The sequence below is a fragment of the Chiloscyllium punctatum genome, chromosome 3 (genome assembly GCF_047496795.1).
Source record: "Chiloscyllium punctatum isolate Juve2018m chromosome 3, sChiPun1.3, whole genome shotgun sequence".
Lineage (NCBI taxonomy): Eukaryota > Metazoa > Chordata > Chondrichthyes > Orectolobiformes > Hemiscylliidae > Chiloscyllium > Chiloscyllium punctatum.
The window spans coordinates 57,711,935-57,727,026 of NC_092741.1; the positions used below are offsets into that span (position 1 = coordinate 57,711,935).

Consider the following 15,092-nt stretch of genomic DNA (forward strand, 5'->3'; position numbering starts at 1 on the left):
AATAATAATCAAATTCCTTCATAAATGCCTCAATTGAAACTGTCTCTACCATGAGTTCAGGCGGTGAATTGCAGATCCTAACTAGTCACTGCGCACATAAGTTATTTCTCATGTTGCCATTGGTTTCTTTGCTAATTATCTCACATCTGTTCCTCTGGTTCTTACCTTTTCCACCAAGGCTTTTATCGCCTTCATTGTGAATGCCCTCACTAGCATAGACACAGCTTGGCAGTGGAATGGCAGCTGCTGTGAACAAAGATGGTGCCTGCCTGTATAATCGCAGTGCAGGGAGGAGTCAAACTCTTGAGCATCACTGAAATCAATGAACATTTCACAACTGCTGCAATGGTCAGTAAAGACGTCCCAATAATGAAATTCAGAACTTTCAAAGAAATTGCTAGTGGCTTTTTGCAAATAAATATCTCGCTGGTTTTACTGAGTCAGTTTTCCCTCATCTCTGATGTATTAAATACTGACAGGAAAGGGGTCAGCTTTACATCATAGGATCCTCATAAGTGATCTCCTGGCAGATTAATGAGTTTCTACAGTCTATACTTTGAATATAGTCATTCCTGACCAGTATCCCCCAATCAATACAGGCTATTTGGTCTCTCAAGCCTGCTCTAGCATTCAACAAGAACATGCCTGTTCTTCTATTTCACATGCCTGTTCTTCTACCTCACATGCCTGTTCTTCTATCTCAATGCTATTCTTTATTCTCAAAGCCTTAGAAATCTATCAATCTCTTTCTCAAACATACTTAATGACAGAGCTTTTACAGAAGTCTGGGGTAGAGAATTCTAAAGATTCACTCACCTTATAGTGAAGAAATTCCTCTTCAATTGAGATCTACATGGCCTACCTCTTACCCTGAGAACATGTCAAGAACTTCTAGATACCCAAAGCTTGGGAGAGTATCCTTCCTATACTTTCCCTGTCGGGCCCTGTAAGAATTTTTGTATGGGATTGTCTCTCATTCTTCTAAACTCTAGATCACACAAACCCATTAGATTTGACTTATTACTGTCACATGTATGTAGGTACAGTGAAATGTTTAATTTTGCATGCAGTACAAGCCGATCATACTGTACACAGTGTATGGGATAATAGAACATAGTGAAAAATACAATGTTACAGCTACAGAGAAGATACACAGAGAGCGAGATCAACCTCCTGGCTGGGCCTCCTCATTGTCGAGTCACTGTGGAATCAGGTCTTGCTCCCGTGCTGGTCGGGTCTTGGTCCCAGGTTTCCATGATGATGGTGGGATTATGGGAAGTCAGCAGGCCCTTTATTCCCCTGGGTTTGCTGTTATTGTGTCGGTAATTGATCCTCATTGATTGTACAATCTTTACACCTGAAATCTAGATTTAAGAGAACATTGTTAGTAATTCTGATAGACTTAGAATTGACCTTTGGAAGAGCAGAATGATGATAAGATATGTAAAAGTTAGATCTGCTGTAGACAGCTCGCAAAATGTCGCCACACTCCGGCACCATCTTGAAAGTTTGGGGATTTCTCCTTACAGGAGAATCCCACTGTCTCTCCTTCCAGGACAATCTCACCATCTCTCCTTACAGGACAATCCCACCATCTCTCCTTACAGGACAATCCCACCATCTCTCCTTACAGGACAATCTCACCATCTCTCCTTCCAGTACAATTCCACCATCTCTCCTTACAGGACAATCTCACCATCTCTCCTTCCAGTACAATCTCACCATCTCTCCTTACAGGACAATCCCACCATCTCTCCTTACAGGACAATCTCACCATCTCTCCTGACAGGACAATCTCACCATCTCTCCTGACAGGACAATCTCACCATCTCTCCTTACAGGACAATCTCACCATCTCTCCTTACAGGACAATCCCACCATCTCTCCTTACAGGACAATCCCAACATCTCTCCTTACAGGACAATCTCACCATCTCTCCTTACAGGACAATCCCACCATCTCTCCTGACAGGACAATCTCACCATCTCACCTTACAGGAGAATCCCATCATCCCCAGAATCTTTGTTGCACTCACTCTGGAACAAGTCTATCTTTCCTTAAGTAAGGAGACCAAACTGCCCACAATATTTCAAGTGCAATGTCAGCAACACTCTATACAATTGCAGCAAGGCTTCTGTGTTCTCTCTTGCAATAAAGACTAACATACCATTTGACATCCAAGTTCCTTGCTGCACCTGCTTGTTTCTATAACTTTTGTACAAGGACACCTAGGTCCCTTTGATCATTTGCAATTTTCAATCTCTTGCTATTTATAAGATATTCAGAATTTTGGCATTTTTTACTAAACTGGATAGCATCATGTTATTCCACATCACATCACATCTATCAAGTGGTTTAGCTCAGTTAGCTGAATAGCTAGTCTGTTAATACCAAGTGATACTAACAGCATGGGTTCAAATCCTGCACTGGCGGAGGTTACTATGAAGGTCCTATGTTCTCTCCTTACCTGAGCCTTGGTGACCCTCAGTTTAAACCACCACCAGTTTTTTCTCTGCACTGAGAGAGCAGATCTATGGTCTGGTAAGACTGTGGCAAATTCACCTTGGTGGTTGGTTATTTCAGTTAGCTGGACAGCTGTTGACTAATGCCGAACGTATGCACTCAATTCCTGTACTGGCTGAGGTTACTGTGAAGGGCTCTCCTTCTTAACCCTCAAGTTAAACCACCATCAGTCATCTCCCTCTAATCAGACAGCGGGACTATGGCAACTATCGCTCTTGCTTTTACATCTACTGTGTTCTTACCCACTAACTTAACTGACCTAAATCACTTTGAGGACTCTTCACAACTCATATTGCAACTTAGTTTTGAGTCATCAGCAAAAAATCTGGAATTTCAAAATTATACATTATAAAGATTATGAATGGTGAAGGCTTGTAAAACATTCTGTATCTTATATACATAATTTTACATATGCATTACATAACTATCTTATATAGTGACTCAGTGCAATTTTATTATTATTTTCTAAGTGTTACATCTTTACAATAGATTCAAACATTTTCCATGCCACAGATATCAGACTAATAGCTTTGTAATGCTCTGTTCCATCTCTCCCCCCTTTCTTAAATAATGGGGTTATATTTGTTCATGTTCATCCACTCTGCAGGAATAATTCCAGACTAAATAGAACTTTGGAAGATGATCACCAATGATCCATTGCCACTACAAACATCTTTCTCAGCACTCAAGATTATCATGATTGTGGAATTTATCAAGTTCCAGTCCATTAATTTTCCAGTGTGACTTTTTTTTATTGATGCAGCTTTCTTTCAGTTTCCCAATCTCATTGATCCTTTGGGTCTCTAATATTTCTGGGAGGTTTGTTTTTAAACTTTCTCGGTGAATAGCGAGACACAAAGCATTTGTTTAGTTTTTTGTTATTCCCTATTCCCCATTTAAATTTTCCTGTCTTTGCCTATAATGAACCCTCATTTATCTTTGCTAATCTTTTCTACTTTAAATACCTATGGAAGATTTTACCATCTGTTTTTGTTTCCCACTAGCTTACTTTCATGTTCTATTTTCTCTTTCTTTGTCAGCTTCTTGGATTTCATTTGCTGAATTCTGAAATTGGCCAAATTCTTAGGCTTACTTTTTTGACAAGTTTCTTCTTTAACTCTAATTTTTTTCATAACTTTTAATAATTTCTCTTGTTCACTATAGCTGGATGACATTTCTTGACGGGACTTTGTTGATAAAATGAATGCAAGTTTGCCATAAATCATGTTCATTTTTTTCTATTTATACAGTTATTGGTGAAGAATCTTAGGGACATGATTTAATTTTGAAAAGAATGGACTTATTAGGGAGAATCTCTTTGTAGAGGTCTTGTCTCACAAACTTGATTACGTTTTCTAAGAAACTGATGAAGGTGATTGATGAAGGTAGGGCAGTGAATGTAGTCAGCATGGGCTTTATTGAAGCATTTGACAAGGTGCCTCATGGTAAGTTAGTACAGAAGTTTAAGTCGTATGAAATTCATGGTAAATTGGATACAAAATTGGCTTGGTCAGAGAATACAGAGGATGGTTGTGGAAGGGTGCTTTTTAACTAGAGGTTTATGATCAGTGGTGTTCTGCATAGATCAGTGCTGGGACCTCTGTTGTTTGTTCTGGTTAGGACATTTGCAGACAACACAAAAATTGGTGGAGTTGTGGATAGTGAGGAAGGTTTCAAAGAATGTAGCAGGCTTTATAACAGTTGGAAAGTTGGACAAAGAAATGGCAGATGGATTTTAATCCAGTCAAGTATAGGGTGATGCATTTTGGGAAGTCAAATGCAAGAGGAAAGTGTACAGTTAATGGCATTGGGAGCATTGTTATACAGTGGGATCTTGAGGTGCAAGTCTATAGCTCCATGATAGTGGCAATATAAATGGATAAGGTGGTTAAAAAAAGTCATATGGCATGCTTGCCTTCATCACTCAGGGCATTGAGTATAAAAGCTGACAAATCATGTTGCAACTGTATGAGATTTTAGTTGAACCACATTTGGAGTATTGTGTCAGTTCTTGTCCTCACACTTTAGAAGGATGTGGAGGCTTAGAGAGGCCAAGAAGGGTTTACCATGATATTGCCTGGACTTGAGCGTATTAACCACACAGAGAGGTTGGACAGACTTGGATTGCTTCCACTAGAGTGCCAGAGGCTAAGGGGATAACCTGAAGTATATAAGATTGTGAGATTGTAGATAAAGTGAATAATTGGAGTCTTTTTCCCAGGGTGGAAATCCTAAATGTTAGGTTTAAGGTGAGAGAGAAAATGTTCAAGGGAGACGTGTTCTCGCAGCTGCACCCATCCAGGCAAGTGAGGAGTATTCCATCATACTCCCAACTTGCGCCTGACAAATGGTGGACAGGCACTTGGGAGACTAGAGATCAGTGACTCACTACAGAATTCCTACCTCTTGCAGCCAAAGTATGCATGTGGCTGGTTCATTTCCGTTCCTGGTCAATGGCAGCCCCAGGATATTGACAGTGGGAGATTCATGAATGGTATTATCATTCTACATCAAGCAAGTGATGGTTAAATTATGTTTTATAGACATGGTCACTGTCTGACACTCATGTGTCACAAAAGTTACATGCCCGTGCTTGAGTGTTGTCCAGGTTTTGCTGCATATGGGCAGAGATCCTGTAAATCCTAGCCATTGACTGTTTTTCATCATTGTCATCATAGGCTAATATAATTTCATAATCTACCACAGCTGATCTGCCCCTCAAGCCATTGTGAACTTCACTGCTTAGATTTAAGACTCTATACTTGGATTGAACTACATCACCTGCAAACTGGAATAAACCTCCAACAAATTCTGATCAGTTTTTCCTAAAAGGTCCTCTACAATGAGATAATTGGCCAATTCTTTCACATGGCATAATGCTAGTTCTAAAACAGTTGTTCTCTAATTAGTGTCTCAACAATAATGCTTGATAAAAAATATCATATAAATTTGAGGAATTTGTTTTCCACAGCATTAGTGCTAATCAGATTTATCCAGTTTCTATGTAAATTGAAATACCTCGTGGTTACTATATTATCCTGAAACAAACAAATCCAGAATTGTGCAGAAACTCAATGTATCTGGCAGTATCGGGGAAGACAAAATGAAGATGGCATTTTGAATCTAGTGACCCTTCTTAAGAACTGTATTCGCCTTGTTGCGAGCACCTCTCCTTTTCTGATTAATACTGTGTCTTACATTCCTATTAACTCCTATAACTTGAATAGCTTTGCTATGTCATGGTCAGTCTGCTCATCTAACTTGCTGCTTCACTTTTGTCTGTACTGGCTGCAAGAACTTAAATCTTTTGGATTAAGACTGAGGATTTTCCATTATTTGATCTCTTTACCTGCCTTGCTTGTAGTCACACACAGAGACCCAATCAGATTGTCCCATATTAAAGAATGTGACTGCCTCCTGGAATAAATTCACAGGCAACTTTTAACTTCCCTGTTGTGTTGCAGTGTCTACAGCACAGCCTCCAGCTCAATGATTCTGAGCCAAAGTTTCTGCAGCCACAGACACTTAATGCAAATATGTTCACCTCAGTTCACACAGACACCCATGACCTCCCACAATCTGTAAAAGCCTCTGCCCCAACGTTATTCCAACATTTACACAGTTAATTATTTTTACTGATTAAACATTAATTAATGTCTCTAGTCGTGTCGCTGTTTATATCCATATTATTTCAACATTTTTTTATTCATTCAAGGCATGTGGGTTTTGCTGTCTGAGCCAGCATTTATTGCCTATTTTTCATCATTCCTAATATTTACCCTGATTGAAACAGAAAACCTTCCTCAGCCAAGCTTTACTACTCTGATTAAAAATTCTATTTCCAATAAACTTTTAAAATGATTAAAATAACCTAAGGTTTTAAAGATAAATGAGAGAAGTGCACACTAACCAATTGAATACTCATTTTTCTGTATTACCGTGCCTGAGTTTCTTAGAACTTGGCCAGCCCTCTCCAGAGCCACAGACTGAGCCATTCCCCCATCCTGACTCATCCTGCAGCCTCGCCCCTCTCTTATGAAGTCTTTTTATAAACTCACTATTCAAGTGGACAACCCCTTCCCCCTCACTACATCTCCCCCATCATTCACCAAATTCCAACCTCTCACTCTGTCTCTGGCTGAAGTCGGCAGTAGGTCATGCTTGCTGACTTTGTGCTGATTTATCTTTGATTTTTGCAGATCTACCCCATCCTCCTCTCAATACTCCCACATTTTGTATCATCGTAACATTAACTTTGTTTTTCTCTCCATTGAGGCTTGCAGACCAGCTGATACATTCCAGCATTTTCTGCTTTGGTAACCAAAGTAAAATGTGTTATTGCCACAGAAACAAGATGGAAACCCTGGATAATGAAAAGGAGTCAAAGCAAATGAATCACTGTGAATGGATGTTATTTCTTTGAAAACTGAACAAGATTAGGGAGAAGATTTGAGAGATAATAAGAACCTCTATGGATGCTGGAATGGTGCTGGCTGATTGAAAACAAGCTACTCTAGTGTTCATTTACAAAACAAAAATGACAATTCAGCTACAGGAAACTACAGACATGTAACCCGCAGTCCCAATCTATATTAAACTCATCATCAGAATTAAAATAATAGTCAATCGTACAACTGAAAGATCCTGGAGCATTAGATTAGATTCTCTACAGAATGGAAACAGGCCCTTCAGCCCAACACACCCACACCGACCCTCTGAAGAGTAACCCACCCAGACCCATTTCCTTTTGACTAATGCACCTAACACTATGGGCAATTTGGCATGGCCAATTCACCTGGCCTGCACATCTTTGGACTGTGGGAGGAAACCCACACAGACACGGGGAGAATGTGCAAACTCCATACAGACAGTCACCTGCGGCTGGAATGGAACCCAGGTCCCTGGTGCTGTGAGGCATCAGTGCTAACCACTGAGCCACCATGCCACCAGCACAGTGCATGTTGAACATAGATTCATTGCTAAGCCAAAGATGCATGTGATCCTTTGGCCATGTTTCCTTGGATGAATGATGGCTGTATTCCCAAAGATCTTCTGACTGGTGGACTGTCACTGGTTCACAACTTCGTGAGTGTCTCCACCACTGCTACAAGAACATTCAAAGGATTGTTCACTTGTTTTATTATTTAATTTAATCAAAATCCTGAATTTATCTTCCAATAGATCAGCTTGTACAGCTTCAGTTGATCTGAAAAATTGAAATTGCTCCAGTTTGCCTCATAATTTAAACCTTTGACACTGGAGATTAGCTGTACTCTGTCTATACTGCTTCTACTTGATTCTTTATGAAGACCAGAAATGAACAAAAGTTAAGGTACAGCCTGGCCAGATGGCAGATAACAGCAGAGATAAATGTGACACAGTCACTGATGCTCCTGACCTTTGGAGGCTTATAGTTCGAAAGGACATTGGAGGAGCTGGGCAGATGAGGGCCCAGAGTAAACAGGAGCCAGTGAATCATCACTTTCTCAGCTCCTCTTAGTAGACAATGCAGCAGTTGCTACTGTGACAGAATGGGTCTCCTGAACCAGGCCAGATAATGTCGAACACAATGATTACTATCACAGAAAAAAAGTGCCTCACAGACCTGTGATATGGAAGATACCTCGGAGAAAGTGAGGACTGCAGGATGCTGGAGCTCAGAGTCGAGAGTGTAGTGCTAGAAAAGCACAGCAGGTCAGGCAGCATCCGATGAGCAGCAGAATTGACGTTTCAGGCATAAGCCCTTCATCAGGATGGAAGATGCCACTCAAAAAAAGCCAGTGAACTCCGATAAACATGGATTCAAGAGATAAAAATCTGATTTGACCAAACTCTTTGAATTCTTGAAGCAAATTACAATCCAAATGGACTGTGAAGATCTTACTTAACTAATGCCCTGGATATCCAAAGGGATTGAATAACTTTCTACATGAAAAACTATTAGTTAAACTCAAAGCAGTGAGAGTTATGGATATAAAAACTCTGAAAAATAAAGCAAACACAAGTACTCTCAGTAATTGAGCAACTTCATGTCGGGTGTAAGTACTGAGTGGATGCCAACTATCCCCCAGCATTGGAATCATTACTGTTTTCTATTTACATATTGGGATCAAAGGCTCAATGCACTGCAGTTAAACTTACAGAAGGCATTACATTGACAGTGGGCTTTGGTAAATTGGAGGCAGCAGCATAAAAATGACAAAATATGCTGAACAAAATGTGCATGCAGGCAGAAAATTGCCAAATTTGTTGCAGATAAATGGAAAGTACTGCACACAGTAAGGAGAAATAGATGGTACTTATCATGAATTATGTTAAACTAGCTAACAATGAAGTCAAAAGGATATGCGTGAGTCTTATTAGACATTAAAATGTCTTTGGAATTTCAAATAGTATTCAACAAACTCAATGCAACATTGAAACACAGATAAACAATAGCATATAAGTTAGATGAAAATGCATTGGAACTGCTCTGGCCAGGCTGTACCTTGACTTTTGTTCATTTCTGGTCTTCATAAAGAATCAAGTAGAAGCAGTATAGAGAGAGTACAGTTAATCTCCAGTGTCAAAGGTTTGAATTATGAGGCAAACTGGAGCAATTTCAATTTCTCAGATCAACTGAAGCTGTACAAGCTGATCTATTGGAAGATAAATTCAGGATTTTGATTAAATTAAATAATAAAACATGTGAACAATCCTTTGAATGACTGGAAGGTAATTTAGGACTATATCAGGAAGGACCCCCACATGGAGTGAGATCAACGTGCAGGACAAACTAAACAAAACAAAGCCAAGGCATCCAAGGCTATAAGCGAAATGCTGGAAAATGAGATTAGAATGGTTAGATGGGTTGTTTTTGACTGGCATAGATGATGTGGGCTGAAGAGCCTTTTTCTGGGCTGTGGGTCAAAACATCCACAGATGTCAAATGTGCAAAAACAGAAATTGCTGGAGAAACTCAGCAGGTCTCACAGCATCTGTGCAGAGAAAACAGAGTTAATGTTTTGAGTCCAGTGACCCTTCTTCAGAACTGCATTGCACACTTCGGGATCAGAACAAAACCCTGGAAGCCTTTAAGAAACAATGGAATGACACAAAGGATCTTTTTGGTTGAATGAATACAGATGTGAAGAAGTTGGGAAGATCCATAATTATTCTGCAAGCATTCAATTCCTTGTGTTTCTTCTGTTATTAGCAGTTCAAGACTTTGAATTCTGTATTCTAATCGCAATCCTGATCCCCTTGTTCGTAGGTGCTGAAATGGACCTGCTGTAAGCTGCTTCACCTGCATTGCTACATAGATAAATTGGTTTCTTTTGTTCTTTCTCATATGTGTGGGCATCAATGGAGTCAGGTCCTACATATTTTATTATCCTGAAAGATAATGTGACATTGCCTGTGCACCAGGCTTTGCTTACTAATTTGTGACACCAACAGAAGCAAGACAAGCCAACAGTTGCGAAGAATGTCAAAGAATATGCTGGAAGGTAGACTTGGTTATCAAAATTCAGCACATCCTGAACAGCTCATGACCTTTTTGCATTCAAAATCCAGCTTGTTGTGTTAGAAAAGCAGGTCTTTCCCTACACTCGTGGCTAATGGCAGAGTTTGTTGCAGACAAATATCATATTCATTTCACATTTCCTGTCAATACTGTGTAGCGATCAGAGTTGCTGTCATTAACATTTGAGGTAAAGTGAAGAGCGAGAGGACTCCATGATGTACATTATTAGCTGAACGTAGATATAACAGGAATTAAGTAGGCCATGGGAATTGGTTGGCAATGAAAAGGAGCAAATAAATGGCAATAAAAACAGAAATTGGAGAGTGTGGAAGACAATAAAATGGTTAAATTTCAGGGAAATACTGAGAAATTTGTATCATTGATAGTCACAGGCAAGGTGTCAGAAGACTGGAGGTTGGATAATGTGGTGCCACTGTTTAAGAAAGGTGGTAAGGACAACCCAGGGAACTATAGACCAGTGAGCTTGATATCAGTGGTGGGCAAGTTGTTGGATGGAATACTGAGGGACAGGATGTACATGTATTTGGAAAGGCAAGGAGTGAATAGGGATAGTCAACATGGTTTTATGCATGCGACATCATGTCTCACAAACTTGATTGAGTTTTTTGAAGAAGTAAAAAGAGGATTGATGAGGGCAGAATGGTGGACGTGATCTATATGAACTTCGGTAAGGTGTTTGACAAGGTTCCTCATGGGAGACTGGTTAGCAAGCTTAGATCTCATGGAATACAGGGAGAACTAGCCATTTGATACAGAACTGGCTCAAAGGTAGAAGACAGAGGGTGGTGGTGGAGGGTTGTTTTTCAGACTGGAGGCCTGTGACCAGTGGAGTGCCACAAGGATTGGTGCTGGGTCCACTACTTTCCATCATATATGTAAATGATTTGGATGTGAGCATAAGTGGTACAGTTACTAAGTTTGTGGATGACCCAAAATTGGAAGTGTAGTGGACAGCAAAGAGGGTTACCTCAGATTACAACAGAATCTTGATCGGATGGGCCAATGGGCCGAGGAATGGCAAATGGAGTTTAATTTAGATAAATGTGAGGTGCTGCATTTTGGGAAAGCAAATCTTAGCAGGACTTATATACCTAATGGTAAAGTCTCAGGGAGTGTTGCTGAACAAAGAGACTTTGGAGTGCAGGTTCATAGCTCCTTGAAAGTGGAGTTGCAGTAGATGGGATAGTGAAAAAGGCATTTGGTATGCTTTTCTTTATTGGTCAGTGCACTGAGTATAGGAGCTGGGAGGTTATGTTGCGGGTGTATAGGACATTGGTTAGGCCACTGTTGGAATATTGCATGCATTTCTGGTGTCCTTCCTATCAGAAAGATGTTGTGAAATTTGAAAGGGTTCAATAAAGGTTTACAAGGATGTTGCCAGGGTTGGAGCATTTGAGATATAGTGAGAGGTTGAAGAGGCTGGAGCTGTTTTCCCTGGAGCATCGGAGGCTGAGGGGTGACCTTATAGAGGTTTATTAAATCATGAGAGGCATGGATAGGATAAATAGACAAAACCTTTTCCGTGGGGCGGGGGAATCCACAACTAGAGGGCATAGGTTTAGAGTGAGAGGAGAAAGATAAAGAAGAGATCTAAGGTGCAACCTTTTCACGTAGAGGGTGGTACATGTATGGAATGAGCTGCCAGAGGAAGTGGTGGAGGCTGCACAACTGCAACATTTAAAAGGCATCTGGATGGGTAGATGAATTGAATTGAATTGAATTGAATTCATTGTCACGTGTACAGAGACACAGTGAAAAGCTTTGTTTTGCGAGCAATACAGGCAGATCACAGAGTTAAGGAGCATAGATAGTAAAGAATAGGTAAACAGTGGCAAACACAAAAACATAGGTACAAGCAAATGTTAAGAATTTGTGAGTCCATTCAATATTCTAACAACAGTAGGGTAGAAACTGTTTCAAAACCGGATGGTGTATGTGTTCAGGCTTCTGTACCTTCTCCCTGATGGTAGAGGTTGTCGAAAAACATTGCCAGGACAGTGGGCCTGGTAGATGGATTCTATAGATGGGAGGTTGGCCTTTGTGATTGTCCGGGCCAAGTTCACCACTCTCTGTAACTGTCTCCGATCTTGAATGGTACAGTTGCCATACCAGGTAGTAATAAATCTCGACAGAATGCTCTCGATGATACACTTATAAAAGTTGGCAGGGGTATTCGCCATCATGCCAAATTTCCTCAGCTGCCTGAGGAAGAAGAGATATTGTTGGGCCTTTGTGACCAGTACATCCACGTGAAGAGTCCAAGAAAGCTGTTGTGGATGACCACTTCCAGGATCTTGACATTCTCCACTCTTCACTGATTGTGGCCTGTGGGTCAGGAAACTGAGGATCCAGTTTCAGAGAGTGGGGCTTAGTCCGTGGGGCTAAGTTTAGTAATCAGTCTCAAGGGGATAATAGTGTTGAAGGCTGAATTGTAGTCAATGAGTAGGATTCTTACGTAGCTGTTCTTGGTGTCAAGATGTTCTAAGGAGGAGTCAAGGCAAGTGAGATTGCATCTTATGTGGATCTGTTGGTCCGATAGGTAAATTGGAGTGGGTCAAGAGTAGTGGGAGGCTGGAGTTGATTAATGCCATGACCAGCTTTTCAAAGCGCTTCATAATCACCGAAGTTAGAGCCACTGGGCGGTCATTGAGACATGCTGCATGACCCGTCTTAGGCACAGGGATGATGTTGGCCCTTTTGAAACAGGCAGGGACAGTGGCCTGCTGCAGGGAGAGGGCGAAGATGTCTGAGAAGACCTCTGCCAGTTGATCTGAGTGCACGGCCTGGTACTCCGTCTGGTCCCATTGCTTTCCTAGATTCACACAAAGGAAAACTGATCTGACCTCTGGTGCAGTGACTGTTGGGATAGGTTCGTCAGAACTTGTCAGAATAGGTATTACCTCTCCACCAAAATTCTGTTCAAAGGGAGCATAGAAGGCGTTAAGACGATCTGGGAGGGATACGTCATCATCTGCTATCTTGCACTGTCTCTTTTTAGAACGTGTGATGTCATTCAGTCCTTACCATAGTCGCCGGGTCTCTGTCTAGTTTGGATCGGTATTGGTCCTTGGCTGTCTTAATGGCTCTGCGAAGGTCACACATGGATTCCTTATATTTGAGTGAGTCTCCTGACCTGAAGGCCTCACACCTGGTTTTTAGCAGGTTCTGTATGTCCTGATTCATTCAGGGTTTCCTGTTGGGGAACACACAGATTGACTTCCTAGGGATGCAGTCCTCCACACACTTGCTGATAAAGTCTGTGACGGTGGTGGCGTACTCGTCCAAGGTACCTGTGGACTGTTTGAACATGGCCCAGCCAGTCGATTCCAGACAGCACCAGAGATGATCCTCTGCCTCCTCCGACCAGCACTGGACCTGTATCCACGAGGGGGTCCCCTGCTTGAGCTTTTGCCTGTAAGCCGGGAGAAAAAACACGGCATTGTGGTTGGAGTTCCCGAAATGAGGGCGGGGCATCCTTCAAAGTGGTCTAAAATGTTCGGGCCCCTGGAGTGGTGCGGGTAATGTTCTGGTTGTACTTGGACAACACCTTACTTAGATTGGCTTGATTGAAGTCACCAATTACAATAAACAGGGCCTCGGGGTTTTCCGTCTCCAGGGTGTTAGTGGTGGAATACAGCACATCCAGAGCTTCCTCAACCTTTCCTTGTGGCAGTATGTACACAGCAGTTAGTATAACCGCGGTAAATTCCCGTGGTAGATAGAAGGAGTGGCATTTGGTGGTGAGGCATTCAAGGTTTGGGGAGCAATGGTTGCCCAGGGTTACAATGTCCGTGCACCACAAGTTGTTGATTAAAAAGAAAACTCCTCCACCCTTTGTCTTACCCAAGGACGCTGTGCAGTCCATACGATGGATAGAAAAACCATCAGCCTGAAGTGCGCAGTCAGGAATGGATGAGTTGAGCCAGGTTTCTGTGAAGCAGAGTGCGCAGCAGTCCTGCAGTTCACGCTGGAAGCTGAGCCATGGTTTGAGGTCATCCATCTGTTTCTCCAGACATTGTGCATTTGCCAGGAGTAAGCTAGGAAGGGGGGGGTCTTGCAACTGCATAGTCTCAGTCTTACTTGCAGGCTGGCACGCTTACCCCACTTCCTCACAGGTTTCTTACATTTGAGTGGTCCGGTGGTCTATATGAATAAGAAGAGTTTGGAGGAATATGGGCCAGGTGATGGCAGGTGGGACTAGATTGGGTTGGGATATCTGATCGGCATGGACAGGTTGGACTGAAGGGTCTGTTTCCATGCTGTACATCTCTATGACTCTAAATGGAGAACAATGAACATTGGATGTAGAAGGGGACGGGTGATGTAGTGGTAATATCACTGGGCATTCTTGAGGTGCTGCAAACCATCACCAGAAGAAAAATTATATTCAGCTGCAATGTGTAACCGTATGGCCCAACATATCGCCCAATCTAAAATTAACATCAATCTGGGAGGTCGACCTTGGTTTGATGAAGGACAGCATGGCAACAGCAGGACTTGACAGGCTTAAAATGCGTTGTCAAACTGGGAAACTACAACACAGAACTACTAGCATGCCAAACTGTGGGAATAATATACAATAGACAGGGCTAAGCAGTCCCTCATCAATGGATCAGATCTTAGCTCTGTATTATGTCACATCTAGTGATGAATGTTGGGAGACAAATAAGCAATTAACAGGAGGTTCTCATTCTCAATGATGGGAGAACCCAGCACTTCAGTGCAAAAAATAAGACTGAAGCATGCGCAGAAATCTTTAGCAGAAGTGCTGGGTGGATGATTCACCTTGGTCTCTCCAGAACTCCCCAGCCTCATAGAAGCCAGTCTTTAACCAATTCATTTCAATCTATGTGTTATCAAAAAACAGCTGATGATACTGGATACAGTAAAACCTATGAATCCTGACAATAGTAATGATGACCTGTGCTCCAGAACTAATCATGCTCCTAACCAAACTGTTCCAGTACAGTGGCAACCTCATAATGTTAAAAACTGGACATAAAAGCAGAACAAATACAAACCAACTAATTACTGCCTGACCTGC

The 15,092-nt window shown here is 41.6% G+C and overlaps 1 long non-coding RNA gene across 1 annotated transcript in view; it reads right to left on the reverse strand.

Moving 5' to 3' along the window:
* Positions 1–1,070: 1,070 nt before the first annotated feature.
* Positions 1,071–15,092, reverse strand: part of LOC140459024 (uncharacterized) — a 62,544-nt gene continuing 48,522 nt past the window's right edge. The window contains exon 3 of the long non-coding RNA XR_011953825.1: positions 1,071–1,364. This is a non-coding gene — a long non-coding RNA (uncharacterized lncRNA). The remainder of the gene's footprint in view (positions 1,365–15,092) is intronic.